This window comes from Oryctolagus cuniculus, chromosome 17 (assembly GCF_051225735.1).
Source record: "Oryctolagus cuniculus isolate XC-2025 breed Fujian yellow rabbit chromosome 17, ASM5122573v1, whole genome shotgun sequence".
In the NCBI taxonomy this organism is placed as follows: domain Eukaryota; kingdom Metazoa; phylum Chordata; class Mammalia; order Lagomorpha; family Leporidae; genus Oryctolagus; species Oryctolagus cuniculus.
In genome coordinates, this window is record NC_142883.1 from 54314727 (window position 1) to 54331775 (window position 17049).

At 51.8% G+C, this 17049-nt stretch overlaps 1 protein-coding gene and 1 long non-coding RNA gene across 5 annotated transcripts in view; one reads left to right on the plus strand and one right to left on the minus strand.

Moving 5' to 3' along the window:
• Positions 1–17049, minus strand: part of GAS7 (growth arrest specific 7) — a 247581-nt gene that overhangs the window by 153063 nt on the left and 77469 nt on the right. Inside the window, exon 1 of one of the 4 annotated variants that reach the window (XM_051824484.3) lies at positions 5421–5470. The exons of the other annotated variants lie outside the window; for them this stretch is intronic. The gene's annotated coding sequence lies outside the window, so the exon portion shown is untranslated. Of the gene's footprint in view, positions 1–5420; positions 5471–17049 lie in introns of those variants that run through there. 4 annotated transcript variants of the gene reach the window in all.
• LOC149121242 (uncharacterized) lies at positions 9214–15467 on the plus strand. Its single transcript, XR_016224296.1, has 3 exons — positions 9214–12076; positions 12817–12880; positions 14392–15467. It is a non-coding gene; the product is annotated as an uncharacterized LOC149121242 (long non-coding RNA).

Below are 17049 nucleotides of genomic sequence, written 5' to 3' on the forward strand. Positions count from 1 at the left end.
ATATCAAATTCACCCAACACACAGTGGCTTAAAACAATCAGCACTTAGCAGCCCCAGTTTCTGGGGAGCAGGTGACTGGGCACAGCTTTCTCAGAGCCTGAGCATCACTCAAGGTTCCTCTCAAGGCAGAAATCCAGATGGCAGTCAGGGCTCAAGCCATCTCAAGGCTCAGTTGTGGGAGAATCTGTCTCCCAGTCCACTGACGTGGCTGTTTGCAGACGTTAGGTCCTTGATGGCTGGCAGAGCATTGATTCTTTGCCGTGTGAGTGTCTCCCTGGAATAGCTCACAAGAGGGCAACTGGCTTTCCTCAGAACCAGCTAGCAAGAAGGCAAGAGAAGTCCCAGACACCCTGTAACCCATTGCAACATTTCTGTAGTTAGAAACAAGCTACCAAGCTCCATCCACACTCTTGGAGTCAGGGATCATTGGAGACCATCCTAGAGGCTGCCCAACACATGTCTAGAAGGGGCCCGCACCTGCAGCTGTGCACCTATGGGGTTTTTGCTTATGAGGGCAAATAAATCCATTCAACCCAAATTTTTTGTTGTTGCTAAACCATCTTGTCTTGGGCAGCTACCACTTACAACCCAGAGTGATTAGATTTCAACACAACTCCTCCGTGGTGCAGTCTTCACTATCTCGTCTGGATGTGCCCTGTCATTTATCAAAGAGGTGCTTTGGCCCCTGACTTCCATCACGAGTTTTGACAACCACATGATAACAGCCCATTGTGTAAACCGGGCACTCAGTTTTTCAACCTCCTTGGTTCTACACTTGCTCCTGACCAGGCTACATGACTCAAGGAGCCCTGCCCTTTAACTGCTTTCTTTTGAAATTTTCTCAAGGATTTACAAAAGCAGCAGGAACTGGCAGATTCACCTGAGCAACCTCTTTCCCACGTCTGTATATCTCCTTCCCCTTACGGATCCCATGCACAAGGTAGACCAGATGTCCCAAGGAGCTCTGGACAGGGTGCCTATGGGGACATCCCAGGATTTGTAAAGTTTCCAAAAAAGCAGCCTAATGGGTAGACCACTCCTGGCAGTTTACATGGTGGGACTATGGAAGACTGAGCTGTAAGAATGGCCTTGGCATGCTGATTTTAAGTGACTCAAATGGTCTACAAAGACAAGGACCCATACATTCTAGAAGCAGCCCTGCTTCTACCCAATCTTGGCTTCCCACTCCCATGGTCATCTCTTGACCTGGTATTTTAAATCAGCACTTCTCACACCTGGGTGAAGATCAGAATCAACAGAGGAGCATTCAAAGAGAGAAACCTGCTTTAAGTGAATATCCACAAATCTCTGCTAGGCACCGATCCCTCACTACTCTGCTCCATCCTAGACATCATGTTTCTACACTGTGTCTCTCCCTAAGCCTCCCACACACAGCAACATGGTGGAGTCTTGCTACTCAAAGTGGGAACCAGGGACCAGCAGCAACACAACCACCTGGGAGTATATGCGACATGTAGAATTATTATTATTATTATTATTTTTTTTTTGACAAGCAGAGTTAGACAGAGAGAAAGGTCTTCCTTTTTCCATTGGTTAACCCCCTCCAAGTGGTCGCTATGGCCGACACGCTGTGTCGATCCAAAGCCAGGGGCCAGGTGCTTCCTCCTGGTCTCCCATGAGGGTGCAGGGCCCAAGGACCTGGGCCATCCTCCACTGCACCCCCGGGCCACAGCAGAGAGCTGGACTGGAAGAGGAGCAACCGGGATAGAATCCGGCGCCCTAACCGGGACTAGAACCTGGGGTGTTGGTGCCGTAGGCGGAGGATTAGCCTAGTGAGCCACGGCGCAGGCCAATGTGACATGTAAAATTTTAACAAATTCCCAGGAGCTGGCTTGTACAGCCAAGTTTGAGGAGCACAACAAAAGCCATCTAGCAACCCTGCTTTAGGTACCTGGTGGGTTGGTCTTTAATTTTCCAAAACAATAACTTCATTTCTTAGAGGGCGGCCTTGCCTCATACTTCACTTAGAAAGACAGGAGAAACCTCTCCTAACAGTAACTGCTCATCAACCAAGTCCACCCTGCCCACACCAGCACCCACCTCTCAGCTTTCCTTCCTGCAACAGTGACCAAAGTGCCCTCCTCCTACCAAAGGTAATCCCTTCGGTGCTGTGGCATAGCGAATAAAGCTGCCACCTGCAGTGCCGGCATCCCATATGAGTGCCAGTTCAAGTCCTGGCTGCTCCACTTCCAATCCAGCTCTCTGCTATGGCCTGAGAAAGCAGTGGAAGATGGCCCAAGTGCTTGGGCCCCTGTACTTGCATGGGAGACCTGGAGGAAGCTCCTGGCTCCAGATCAGCGCAGCTCTGACCATTGCAGCCATCTTGGGGAGTGAACCAGCAGATAGAAGAACTCTAACTATCTCTACCTCTCTCTCTCTCTCTCTCTCTCTGCCTCTCTGTAACTCTGCCTTTCAAATACATATATAAAAATTAAAAATTAATGATTTATAATAAAATAAAAAATTAATTAATTAAAAAATATAAAAGCAACCTCTCTGCCTCCCACCTACCAGCCTCTATGTTAAAAACAAAACAGAATTCCTTTGGCCCCTGTATTTCAGTCTCTGCTTATTCCTTTGCTTCTCCTCGCACTTTTATCAAAGGGCAGGCGCCTGGTGCAGCACTGAGGTTGCCATTTGAGACATTTGCATCCCACAGCAGAGCACACGGGTTCAAGTCCAGATCTCTTCTCCACTCCAGCTCCCTGCTAACGCACACCCTCGGAGACAGAAGGTGATGGCTCAAGTACTTGGGTCCCTGCTACCGCGTGGGAGACCTGGATTGAGCTCCAGACTCTTGGCTTCAGTCTGGGCCAGCCCTGGCTGCTGTGGGCATTTGGGAAATCAACCAGTGGACGGGAGTCCTCTCCCTCTCTCTCTGCCTTTCATGTGAAGTAAATTTAACAATTAAAAAAAAAGCCACTAAACTCCTTTTTACCAAAAGTGTCACCTGTAGTCATGGCTTCTACTTTCTTACCTCAAGGTCTCTCCTAACCATCCACTGAGCCTTCTGGCCTCAATGTCACCAATGGCCTCCACACTGTCACCAAATCCAAGGACGGTTTCTCTTCTCCAGTCCTTGGTGAGCTGGCAGCATTCAACATCTCCTCCTCCTTGGAACGAAGCCCTCTCGGCCTCCACGGCATCTCGTGCCTTCTCAAGTCATCTCCTTTCCCGATCCTCCTTAAGGTCACAGTGTCCCAGGCCCCTCTCCTGCCCCACCCCCTTCCTTTTCTATCTCCTCTCTCCTTGGTGGCTGGCCTCTATCCCACGGCTTTCAACAGTCTCTACTTCCTGCTGACTCTAAACTCTTCTCTCCAGCTTTGACCTTTCCCAGACTCAACAGCCACCTGGCTACCTGTCACCTTCAAGTTCAGGAGGAATCCAAGAAATGCAACAAATAATTCATGTTCCCAGCTTCTAGAAACAAAGCAAAATAATCCTGCTCTCCACATCCAATATTAGCAAATGGCACCACTGTCCACTCTATTGCTTAAGCCCCACATCTAGGATCCTCCTGCCTTCCACATCCTATGCCTCTCCCCTCTGTCTGTCCTCCCTGAAGCTCAGCCCAGATCCATCCACATTCCTCCTTCTCCATCACTGCCACCATGCTCCCAAGGCACCACCACCATTTCCCTCTACAATTACAATGACCCCTTGCTCCACACTCAGTCCCTGCAATTCATTCTCAACATGGCAGTCAGAGCGAACTTACACAACAGTAATCAGATTATGCCAACCTCCTAGCTAAAGTCATTCAAAGGCTTTGCACTACTCTTTTAAAAACTCAAACTACCCAAACTCACAAAGCAATCAGTTCTGCCTGTGTCTACCTCAATTTACATCATTGTAATCCTCCCCCTCCCTAGCCATCTTGACCTTCTGGCCCTGTACTGTCCAAAGTAGGAGACCCTGGTCACATACAGATCTTTATTTATTTGAGAGATTGACAGAGAGAAAGATCAAGAGCTCCCATCTGCTGATGCCGACAAATACCAGAGCTGGGCCACGCTGAAGCCAGGAGTCAGGAACTCAATCTGGGTCTCCCATGTGGTTGGGGCCCAACTACTTGAGCCATCACCTGCTGTCTCCCAGGGTGTATATTAGCAGAAATCTGGATTCAGAAGCAGGGCCAGGACTCAAACTCAGGCACTCCAATATGGGATGCAGGCACCTTAAAAAGCATTTTAACCACTAGGCCAAATATTTGCAGCTACATAAAGTTAAAATCCACAGGCAGCTATATAAACTTAAAATTAGGGGCAAGCATTTGGCACAGTGGTTAAGACCTGGGACGTCCACATTTCATATTGGAGAGCCCAGCTTGGCTCCCAGTTCCAGTTTCCTGCTAAGGTGCTCCCTGGAGGCACCTAAATGGCTTAAGTAATTGGGTTCTTGCCACCTACGTGGAAGATCCAGACTGAGTCCCTGGCTCTTAGCTTTGGCTTGGTCCAGTCTCAACTATAGTGGGTATTTGGGTAGCCAACCAGCAAATGGGATTTCCCTATCTGTCTGTCTGTCTCTCTCTCTCCTTAAGTTTTAACTTGAAGTTAAATGAACTGAAACGCAAAACATGAGATTCAGTTTCTCCGTCTCACTAGCCACACTGCGAGTGGTCAGTAGTCACACGTGGCCAGCAACTGCCATGCTGAGTCATGCAGTGATGGAACAATTCTCATCACTCTAGAAAGTTCTCATCACTCTAGAAAGTTCTCATCACTCTAGAAAGTTCTGCGCAATGCTGCCCCAGCTGCTCCTTGGATGAGGAAAGCCTTATCCCGCCTTACGCCTTGGCATTTGCTGTCCCCTTCTGCTCACGGCCAGCTCCACTTTATGATCCAGACATCAATTAAATGTCACCTGCTCAGAGAGACTGCCCTCCCCCCTTGCCACAGGCCCCAGTCTAAAGAAGCCAGACAGTCATTCCCCATCAGAGAAGCCCGTGTAACTCCCTAACACATTCACTGCCCACTGAAGTTTTTTTGTTTGTGTATATGTGTGTCTGCTTCTTATCTAGCTACCCCACCCTACTCCAAAGTATGCTTATGAAATCAGGAAGCCTGTCGGTCTTACTCATCTCGGCATTCCAGCTCCCCGACCCGTGCCTGCACAGCAGGCTGCCAGACACACTCTGCTGGGTAAGTATTAATATCACATTCATGTTTCCTCTTGAACCCCTCACAACCATCAGCACTTTCCCGGCCACCACCCAGCCTGGGCTTTACCCAGTCCACCGTGATGGGACTACAGAGTCCTACCTTTGCCCTCCAGTCAACTGTGCCAGGACCAGCAGGCCGCTCCTGTCACTCTTCCCCTTGTCAAATCAACCCCCTGCCCCTATCGCTTCTGGCTCCCAAATGCCTCCATGTCCCCCAGTGTAGCATGCTAGTTCCTACCTTGGAGCTGCTGCTAAGGCCGTTCCCCTTGCCTGGAACCCTTGCTCTGCTTCTCAGGGAAGCCACACCTTCTCTTACCTTCCAGGCGTGGCTCAGGTGGCAGCTCCTCTGCAGACACCAGCCCCTCCTCTCTGATCCTCTCCAGCACTTCCTGTCTGCAGCCTGGCTTTGGCACCTACCTACCTCCCACACACTGAGGCATGCAGATAATCCCTGAGATACCTGACAGCAACAGTTCCCAAACTTCAGTGAGGTTGACATTGCCGTGGAGAGCTGATTAAGCATACACAGGCCCAGGCTCACGGAGGGAGGGCAGGGTCTGGGCCTCTGCACTTTGTCCGTGTTCCTCGGGTGATTCTGATGCTTGCCAAATTTGAGACCTACTGTTTTAGAACTTCAGACCGTCAACACGAGTGGCTGAGGTTGTACCCATGTTGTCCAACTCAGAACACTAGGAAGTGACTGACTTGGTTAATAACCATCTCCTGCACAGATTCACTCTTTAAAGATGGAAAGGCGCCCCGTGGGGCAGGCTGAAAAAAGGGCCCCCAAACATACGTACACCTTCATAACCAGAACCTGCAATGGTTGCCTTCTATGGCAAATTAAAAAGGAATCTGCAGGGTGTGTCTCTGCTAGGGATTCTGAGATAGGCAATGACCCAGGTTTACCAGGGCAGCTTGCAATGCAGTCACAGGGTCTTTCCAGGAGGAAGGCAGGGTCAGCATGAGAAGAAGTCAATAGCATGACGGGAGTGGGGAGAAAAGGCTGTGTGATATGGAGCCAGGAGCCAGGATAGGAGCTTCTAGGTGGAAAAGAAAGGAACAGATTCTCCCCTATAGCCTCCAGGGGAGCCAGCCCTGCCAACACCTTGATTTTTGGTCTTGCAAGACTCTTTTCAGACGTTGGGCTTGCATTAAGCCACTAAGTTTGTGGCATTTGTTACAGAAACAATAGGAAACTAATGCAAACTCTTTAAAAATTCTTTGGAAAAAAATAGAATTTAAAAGTAGGTTTATTTGGGTACAAAAACTTTTTTGAAACCCATGCATAGTTTTTGCATAATAGGCATTTTTCATGAATTTTCTGAAAAACTCATATGCTGGGGCCCCATCTGCTCACTGCCCTCAAGAGAGGCAGCAGTGGTGTGGGATGACATGGGGGAAGAGGGCTTGAATGGAAAAATAAAAAAAGAACTTTCCCATACATGCATTTTAAAAATCTGGGGTGGGTGTTTGGCTTTGTTGTTGAAGTGCTAGTTGGTACCCACCTCCAGCTCCTGATTCCAGTTTCTTGCTGATGCAGACTCTGGGAGATAACAGGGATGGCTCAAGTGATTGGGTTCTTGCCACATTGAAGGCCTGGATTGAGTTCCTGGCTCTCAGCTTCAGCCTCTCAGCCATTGCAGTCATTCAGGGAGTGAACAAATGGATGGGAGCTCTCTGTGTGTGCCTGTCTCTCTGAAAGAAAAGAAAGAAAGAGAGAGAGAGAAAGAAAAAGAAAAAAGATAGATATAGATGATAGATGATACGTAGTTAGGTAAGTAGGCAAGCAGGTGGGTGGGTGGGTGGATGGATGGATGGATGGATGGATAGGTTGATAGATATTGTGGGGAGCAAACCGGACTAGACTGAGTTACTGGAATTAAGACTAATTCTATGCATCTGCTCTCCCACAATGTGGCGCTGGGAGAGAAGTAAACAGCTTCTGCACAGCTGCCTCCAGTTCAACCAATAAACTGTAGGACTTGCTCCTGATTGGAGGAGAGCAGCGTACTCGGCGTGTGGGCAGCCGAGTTGGGATTGGCGGAGGAGGACTATAAAGGAGGAGAGAGACGGCATGCACGAGGAACATCTAAGGGGAACATCTAAGGGGGAACATCTATCTGAAGGAACACCTGTGCAGCCCCCCAGAGAGCTGGCCGGCGGTGTGCCGCTCCCCTGCGGAAGTGGGGAATGTGGCCAGGGGGAACTGCCCTTCCACGGAGGTGGAAGGGATAGTAGCCAACCCGGGAAGAACCAGCAGCAAACCCGGGGAGGGCCGAGCAGACGAAAGAACAATGCAGGGTCCTGTGTCGTTCCTCCACGAAGAGGGGGAGCGACATAATGGTGCCGTGACTCGGATAGGAAACCTGACTCAGATAGGAAACTTAGGAGGGAAGAAACGGGAAGAAATGGGAAAATACCAGAGAGAGAGACTAGCAAACAGCCTAGGGAAAAGCCGGACGAAAAAGGTGCCGGAAGAAGCCACTGAAAGCCTAGGCATAGACTCAGATACGGACTACGGGGGGAAGCTGGGAGAAATCTCTAAGGTCGAAAGCGAAAGTGAAAGCTAGAACAAACAGACTCGGACGCGGACTGTGGGGAGAGGCCAGGAGAAATGAGGGAGGAATATTGTTGGAGGAAAGCTTGGGGAAACATACCGGGTAGAGAAAAATGTTAGGGAAATTGAAGCCGCGGGGGGCAGGCCAAGGCGGAAACGAAAGCCACTTTGGGATTCTCAAGTTAGCCCGGGAATAGGGGGCGAAAAGTTGAAACCAGAAGCTGAAACGTAAGCCAGATTGGGATCCGTCTGATTAGCCCGGGGAGCAAAGGACGGGAAGCCAGATCGTGGGGCGGAAACGTGAGCTGGGTTGAATTCGCCAGGCTAGCCCGGGGAACTTAGATTGAATGCTAGTGGCGGACACGTAAGCTACGCTGTGTGACTCGCGGAGGCTGCCGCGCGCAGACAGAGCGTGTGGGGCTCAAGTACATAGGGAACGCGGGGCTGGCGCGAGGCCGTGGTTCAGACGCGAAAGGGTTAAGTGCGAGACCGCGGAGTGTGCGCGCAAAGCCGAGCCGCGCAGATGAGAGAGGCGCTGGCTGAAGCGGCGCAGAGCCGGGAAGCTGCCGGCAGGGCGAGGCGCCGAGAGCAGCCTCGGGGCGGAGCCCGCCGGCGGGGCGCAGCCGGGAAGCCGCGGGGATAAGAATGAGAGCGGGAAGCTGCGGGGATAAGAGAAACAGAAGTTTAGAAGTAAAGTGAGAGAAATAGGAATGCTGGAAGATAGAAGTAAAATGGGAGAAATAGGAATGCCCGGAGATAGAGAAATAGAGAAATAGAAAGGCCTCCCTTCAACATGGCAATGAGAAAGCTTGGATTCGGTCTGCCTGATTAAGTGAGGCGATGAGCACCTGCGGCGGCTAGCAGCTTATGCGCCGCAGGTCACCGAAGACAGGCACGAATTAACATCAGTAAGGCCTCCCCACAATACAACAATTAGGAGGCTTGGATTCGGTCTGCCTGATTAAGGCGGTAAGCACCAGCAAGCAGCTCGACCAGAGTATGAGCTGCAGGTCACCGAAGATAGGCACGAACCAACACTAATAAGTCTCCCCCACAATATGGCAATGAGAAGGCTTGGATTCGGTTTGCCTGATTGTTAGGGCTTGTAAGCCCCTGCAGGCAGAGCAGAGCATGCGCTGCGGGGCACCGAATACAGGCACGCATCAGCGCCTAAAAACCTCCTCACAACATGGCGAAGAGAGGACCCGGATTCGGTTTGCCTGATTGATAGGACTTGTAAGAACCTGTGGCAACTCTAGCAAGCAGAGCAGAGTGTGTGCCACGGGGCACCGAAGACAGGCGCGTATCAACGCCAAAAATAAAAAGAAAGGGGGATCTGTGGGGAGCAAACCGGACTAGACTGAGTTACTGGAATTAAGACTTATTCTATGCATCTGCTCTCCCACAATGTGGCGCTGGGAGAGAAGTAAACAGCTTCTGCACAGCTGCCTCCAGTTCAACCAATAAACTGTAGGACTTGCTCCTGATTGGAGGAGAGCAGCGTACTCGGCGTGTGGGCAGCCGAGTTGGGATTGGCGGAGGAGGACTATAAAGGAGGAGAGAGACGGCATGCACGAGGAACATCTAAGGGGAACATCTAAGGGGGAACATCTATCTGAAGGAACATCTGTGCAGCCCCCCAGAGAGCTGGCCGGCGGTGTGCCGCTCCCCTGCGGAAGTGGGGAATGTGGCCAGGGGGAACTGCCCTTCCACGGAGGTGGAAGGGATAGTAGCCAACCCGGGAAGAACCAGCAGCAAACCCGGGGAGGGCCGAGCAGACGAAAGAACAATGCAGGGTCCTGTGTCGTTCCTCCACGAAGAGGGGGAGCGACAGATATGATGGATGATATATAGATAGGTCCATAGGCAAGTAGGTGGGTGGGTGGGTGGATAGATAGATATGATAGATGATAAATAGATAGGTAAGTAGGTGGGTGGATTGATGAATGGATGGATGGAAGGATGGATAGATATAGTTGATAGTTGATACATAGGTAAGCGTGTAGGTGGGTTGGTGAGTGGGTGGGTAGATAGATAGAGGATTGTTTAAAATCTGAAAACACACTATTTTTTTTAAAGATTTATTCATTTACTTTAAAGTCAGAGTTACACAGAGCAAGAAGGAGAGGCAGAGAGAGTCTTCCATACGCTGGTTCACTTCCCAGATGGCCACAACAGCTGGAGCTGTGCCGATCCAAAGCCAGGAGCCAGGAGCTTCTTCTGGGTTTCCCACATGGGTTAAGGGGCCCAAGGACTTGGGCCATCCTCCACTGCTTTCCCAGGCCATAGCAGAGAGCTGGATTGGAAGTGGAGCAGCCGGGACTTCAACTGGCACCCATATGGGATACCGGTACTGCAGGCAGCAGCTTTACCCACTATGCCACAGCGCCGGCCCCTGAAAATACACTGTGTTGGTAACACTGTGGAGAAGCAGGTACTCCTACACACTCTGGTGGAAATGTGAACTACAACAGTCTGGTTAGAGGCAATCCGACCCCTTTCATCAAAATCAAACACACACACTCTCAGTTCCAGCCTTTCAACCTGAGGAATTTATTCTTCAGAAATGCCACCCACCAGGGAAATGATGAGTACACACAGTTACCCACGGCAGCAACAGGGAAAGCATCAGAAGCAAACCATGTACCTATCAATGACACGAGTTGGGAAGGCGTTAAAAAGAAGAGGCAAGCCCCTGTCTATTGATTCAACTCCAGGATGCATTTCAGAACCTAAATAACAACGCAGCAGCAAAGTGCATGAGAGGAAGGAACACCTGTGTTCAGGACAATAAAGGGACACACTGATTTGTCAAGGCCCAAACTACTTGTGGAAGTACCCACAAGAAACTGTCCTCTGTTTGCCTCTGGGGAAGGGAAAGGCCAAGGATAGGAGAGAGACCAACATTCCACTCTCCGATCCTTTGTACTATTCTAATTTCAGACCTGAGCATACACTACCCAATCAGCAACCAACAAATAAAAACACCATGCGGGCCCCAACTTGGGATGGCTCAGTTTTACAATGAGGACTGCACATTCAGTAGGAATCGTATGTTGAACTTTGAATCCGGATCTCCGCCCAGGCAGTGCCATGGGTCAGGTCCTCTATGGCAATATTGGGGACAGCGGCAGTGTGTGCAGCTCCCTGTCCCCAGGCAAAACCTCAGACGTTCACCTTCCCAAGTCCTTTGTCCCGAGGGCGCAGAAGTCGCTTTTGATTTTTCGCTTGGTTCCTTCACCTGTTGCCGACCTGCCATGGAGAACTGTGCTGTGATGCTCAAGCGTGGGTGTAGGAAACACCTCCCTGACCTACAGTTTCAATTTGCAATGGATGCACTGGGACATAAACCCATTGCAGGGAAAAGTGCACCTGCAGATGTTTGTGTGTATATTCGACTATTGAACAGGAGTTGCAAACACACTTCTGGATCACAGTGGGAAGGCAGCACAGGTGGCTGGGCCCATGTCACAGCTGCTTGGCAGCCCCGTGCACCTCAAGTCCCCCTCTCTGCTCTGTGCATGCTTTCCCTTGGGGTCTGTCCCTAACGCTGGCCCTCAGCACACCCGGGCAGTCATGCAGCCTTGAGAAGGACAGGGGAAAGTGTGCCCCCAACCGACACTGCAGCTTTGGGGTCCTGTTTCTGACCGGGACACGGTCACACCCCAGCATCCCGGCTAAGGGCAGGGCAAACCTTCTGCCAGCTTCTCACTCCAAGGGAGGAAAAGAATCTAAGCAGGTCCAGTGGCTGCCATCTGATAATCACCATGGATGCCAGATACCAGCCTGCATCAGGGCAGCGTCCAACCAGCCACCCCCACAACAACACCATGGCAACTAAGGTAATATTATTGTTCTAAGAGGAAAAAGAGAGAAAAACCACATAGGCTGCTGGGCGACACCTCGTAGAGCCACACAGATAGCATTTGCCACACCCTACAACTTCTGCCTCTCACTTCCCCAAACACGGCTCCTTTGAGCGGTCAGCCCAGGCTCGTGCTATCGCCTCTCAGCACCAACCCCAGATGCGCCTCCTTCACAGGCAACGGATGTGAGTGCGAGTCCCCGGCGAGTGCGGAGTAGGTACCGCCTTCCCGGCTTCACCTCTGCTTTGGAGGCAAGGAAGGGGCTGGGGAGGCTTGGCCAGCTGCACACCGGACAGCTCCAAGCTGTCCTCTGTGCATCAGTTCGATGGCCTTCGGCAGCAGGCACTGGGGTGTTGGTGGTTGTGGCGATGAGCCACACTGTGTCTCCAGACCTAAATGTGGAAAGCATTAACCCAAACGAAAGACATCAGCAGGGGTGCGCTCGGAGAGCTGTTGCACAAGACCAGGGTGAGTCACCAGCCGGCAGAAGGAGGGAGGGAGGGAAGGAGGAAGGGAGGGGAGCCCCTGGTGGGACTGGCGGGCGTATGGGTGGGGAAGGCGGGGAGTGGAATAACACAGCTGCAGGTTCATGAGGAACCACACTTCATCAGCGGTCTGCAGGCGCGTGGGGGCAAATGTCGCCTCCTCCAACTCAGGAAGTTGTCAAAATGCCCCACAGGAGGCGGTAGGAAGGAGTCTTCCTGCGGAGGCTCATCCTTCCCCGATCCTCCTTGCCCCCCCCCCCGCCATGCTATGGGGGGGTCCCCGGGCCTGCGGTGCCCACCGTGAACACTGCCCCATCTCCTGCCCATCTGCACTACCGTTTCTTGCCTTCTCCCAAACACCCTGTCCTCCACACAAGCTGCTGTTGACAAGACGAGTCGCTCAGCCACGACTGTTCCTGGATCCCGGGGAAAACCTCATACCTTCCCCACCAACGCACGCTGCCACGTCACCTTCCACACGGGTGCTGAGGGAGTTCCTGCTGCCAGCCGTTGAGGCTGCTCTCCCTGGGGTGTGGCAGCACGGCCCGGAGCCCCCACACAAAAGCAGCAGGTGCTGAAACCTGAAGGCTCTGGGGTTTAGCTCAGCAACCCACGTGCTTGGCGATAATCCCTTACCTCTCTAGGTCATTTCACTTTTCCCTGCAGAGGGACTGGGTTTGGAGATCAACTGGATTCCTTAGACTCTGATACCACCTGTTGCAGGCATTTGGGGAGTGAGCCAGAGGCTGGAAGATCTCTCTTGTCTGTCTCTCTGCCTTCCACACAGGTAAAGAATAAGTAAATTTTTAAAAGGCAATGTTTATCTGTAAGAAACACATGAAACTAAAACAGCAGTTCTCCCCCCAACCCCGCCCTTAATCTGCCGGGGATAACTTCCAAGACCCACAGTGGATGCCTGAACCACAGACAACACCAGACCCCTTATTATACACACAGCTATCCCTTAGTATTTGTAGAGGATCGGTTCCAGGACCCCTAAGGAGATCAAACCCCTTGAATGTTCAAGTCCCTTATGTAAAATGGTGTAGTATCAGCATAGAACCTACACACACCCAGCTGTGCATTCTAAATCATCTCTAGGTTGCTTGCGTTACCAATACAATGTAAATCAGTGTACCACGTTGTCTAGGGAGCAATAACAAGTAAAACTGTGTCTGTGCATAGTCAGTACAGATGCAATTTTTATCCCTGAAATATTCTGATGGCTTTGTGGGCCGCTGTGAGGGCTTCCCCAGCTGTTACTCTGCTGGCACGGGGAAGCACTGTGTGTCCTAAGCCGAAGTGTGACACGGCCTAACTCATCATTTAAAAAGAACAGAACTGGGCCGTGAGAACTGGGAGGGAGAAGAGCATGGTGACACAGCAGGTCAAGCCACCACCTGTGACACCAGCCTCCCCTATCGCAGTGCTGGTTTCAGTCCCAGCTGCTCTACTTCCAATCCAGCTCCCTACTAATGTGCAGCACATGCCGAGTACTTAGGCCCCTGCTACCAACACAGAGACCCAGATGGAGTTCCCAGCTCCTGGCTTTAGCCTGGACCAGCCCTGGCTGTTGCAACCATTTGGGGAGTGAACCACAGATGAAAGCTCGCTTGCTCGCTCTCTCTCTCTCTCTCTCTCTCCCTCCCTGTCACTCTCTCTCCTCTTTTCTTTTCCTCTTTTTTTTTTTTTTTTTTTTTTGGCAGGAAAAGCCAATCTGCTTTTCTACCTCATGGAACACAGAGTGTAAAAGAAAAAGATGACGCCAGGTTTTGGGGGGCTCTGCCCCAGAGCAGCTGGAAAGGTAGATCTTCCCTTACTGAGCTAGGAAAGGCCCCGTGTGGCCCCAGCCGAGGGGAGGAGCCCAGGCGCCTGCGTTCTGGACAGGACGAGCGGCACCGTCACATAAGCAGCCTGTTAGACAAGTCACAGGGCTGAGAATCTGAGTCCGCACCAAGGAAGCACCGGGCGCTGCTGCTCTCCAAGGTGTGGAGGCAGCCGTGACCTCCCCAGATTAAGTCTGTGACTTGGCCACCTGCTGCAAGACAAGACAACAGAGGCTGAGTAAACAGGGATTGCGCCTTCGCTCTCCGTTGCTCAACCAGGCATTCTTCACTCTTCACAGTCCACAGGGTGGGAACCGAGCTGTGGGAGCAGGGCAGGATTCAGGAATGTGGTCAGACCACAGGCTCTAAAAACCCTCTGCTGGAAACAGCCCCGCTCACTCCCTGTCATCCCTCTGGCCTGCACTCATGTCCCCAAGCTGTCACAAGACACCAGGGTGGCTTCCTTTTGCAGGGGCCCAGGAAGACACGAAGACAATGCGGGGCCAACACAGGCGGCCAGACTGTGTGGACACCGCCCATGGGAGGCAGGTCTCCCCCACTTGCTGGATCCCAGCACAGAATGTGAGATGTTCCCAGGGACAGCTAGCACAAGTGCTTCCTAGGCACTTCACCCTTTCATTCACTTGACAAACACTCGCAAAGCACGCGTCAAGGGCTGGGCACTGCTTCTAGGTAGAGGGGGCACATCTGTGACCAAAACCAAAGGGACTAAACCTTTGCTGCTCAGAGTATGAGGTGGGAGTGGGGAACAGAGGAACACAAAAAATAATTAGGAAGCATGTGGTGACAGCGATGGCAGGAACAATACAGGGGATTGGGAGTTCAGGGTAGACTCAGTGGCAGGTGTCAACTTTACAGCGCCAGACAGTACCACTGCTTCCATGTCACAAATGAAGATCTTTCTAACTCTTCTGCTCACTTCATTCACTCACCAAATAGCTCACGTGAGCTCACCATGGGCCTCAGGCCCCGGCCCCTCCCCTGAGGCTGGCACTTGGGCCAGGAAGACAGAGGTTGAGACGAGGATCTCAGCAGGGTTAGGAGCAAGCCTCATCTCAGGATTCCTGCCATCAAGCCACTCACAAGCAGCAAAGTGTGCTAGGACCCTCCCAAGAGCATCTCAGAGTCTCGGTCAAAGTTCACTGTGGTTAAGGTCTCCTTCTCCCCAGTACCATCACAACGTGGGGTAAAGCTGCTCTCCAGGAGCAGGAGTTGTGGCACGTCTCTGCATCCCACGTGGATCCAGATTCCTGCTCATGTGCACCCTCAGAGGCAACAGGTGACGGCTCAAGTACGAGTCCTGGAATGAGTTTCTGGCTTCCAGCGTTAGCCCAGCTCAGCTCTGGCTGTGAGTGCGTTTGGGAAATGAACCAGCAGATAGAAGATTTCTCCCCACCCCCACACTCCCCGCAACCCAGTGTGTACGTACTTTTCAAGTAAATAAAAATAAACTTAACAGAAAAAAAAAAAAAAGTTCTCTGCTTAGCTACCAGAAACCACAACTCAGTGGTTTCTCAAGAAGCTACCAGAAAAAAAATGTCCTTTTACCTTGCCTGGCTATTGTGTCAAAGCATCTGTCAGTTTTAGGGCCTTCTCAGCTAACTCTCCTGTCCCACGCTTGTAACCAGACATCCAACCACCGTGCTGACTGGAGCCTTCTAGCATCACTCTTGCAGCCAGGATCAGTGCACCTGCTAGACGGGTGTGGATTCCTGTTGCCTGACTGTGCTCACTCCCAGAGCCACGGCAGCATGGAGACAAGGGGCGAGCAGAGGAGGATGTCACACCCACGCATACCAGGAGGCTGACCCCATCTGGCAGCTCAAGTCTCTGACCACAAGCTAGAGCTCTCTCTTCCAAGGTGCAAACCACTGCTGGCTAGCGAGCACCACACCACACCTTCTCCTGTTTGGAGGAAGTTCAAGGCTGATCTTGATGCTCTTCGCTGACCATCTCCCTGCTCTGGACTCACCCACTCACACTTGTGATGTGACTGGCTGCACCAGCGCAGGCCCCTAGCCCCTAGGCCCCGCAGAAGACACAGCCACCAACAGGAGCTGTCCAGCCACCACCTACTTCCCTCTGCCCTTCCAGAAACTCTCCTGGTCTCATCTATGCACACAGTTGTGGGGACTTGATAGCAGTCATAGCACTAGCTTAGGACAGTGGGGCATCCCACTACTGGGTCTCTCCCACGTGGTTCCACCAGACCAGGATTCAATCCAAAGAACACAAGAGGAAGGTCTGCCTCAAAAGCATAGCCATGGTCCTCAGGAGAGCCACTCCAGAATGCCCCCTTCCCCCATCACACAAAGCAGCTGGGCATGGAACCAGGACGACTGCAGAGAAGGGCAGTTCTGGGCACTTCCCCAGCCTCTCCCCCAATCCTCCCCCTTTCCCCAACCTCCACCCTCCCAGGGGGTGCTTGCTGTCCAGAGACCACACTTTTTGAGACACCCAGGCTTAGAATTAAAAGGCAAGAAAGTGCATTAAAGATCATCCAGGGACAGGTGCTGTGGCATAGCGGGTAAAGCTGCTGCCTGCAGTGCTGGCATCCCATATGGACACCGGTTCAAGTCCCAGCTGCTCCACTTCCATTCTAGATCTCTGCTATAGCCTGGGAAAGCAATAGGAGATGGCCCAAGTCTTTGGGCCTCTGCACCCACATGAGAGACCCAGAAGAAGCTCCTGGTTCCTGGCTTCAGATCAGCGCAGCTCCAGCCATTACAGCCAGTTGGGGAGTGAACTAGCAGATGGAAGACCTCTCTCTCTCTCACTCTCGCTCTCTGCCTCTCCTTCTCTCTCTGTGTAATTCTTTCAAATAAATATATTTTCTTTAAAAAAAAAAAGATTACCAAAAAGCTTTCAAGAAGAGCCAGGAACACATTGCACCTCTTGCCTGGTGCGTGGTCCCTGCATGAACTGACTCTCGGCTAATCTGCCTCACACGGCAGACACAGGCAGGGCCAAGGACCCTTATTCATCACTCAGACAAGCTGGGGACCCCACTAGAGTCTGCTAGTTGTGCCCTGCAGTTGCAAAAGAAGGCCCTGGGGGTCTCCAAGGCTGCAGCCTTCCCAAGCCAGCCCTACCGGCTTTGCCCCTCCAT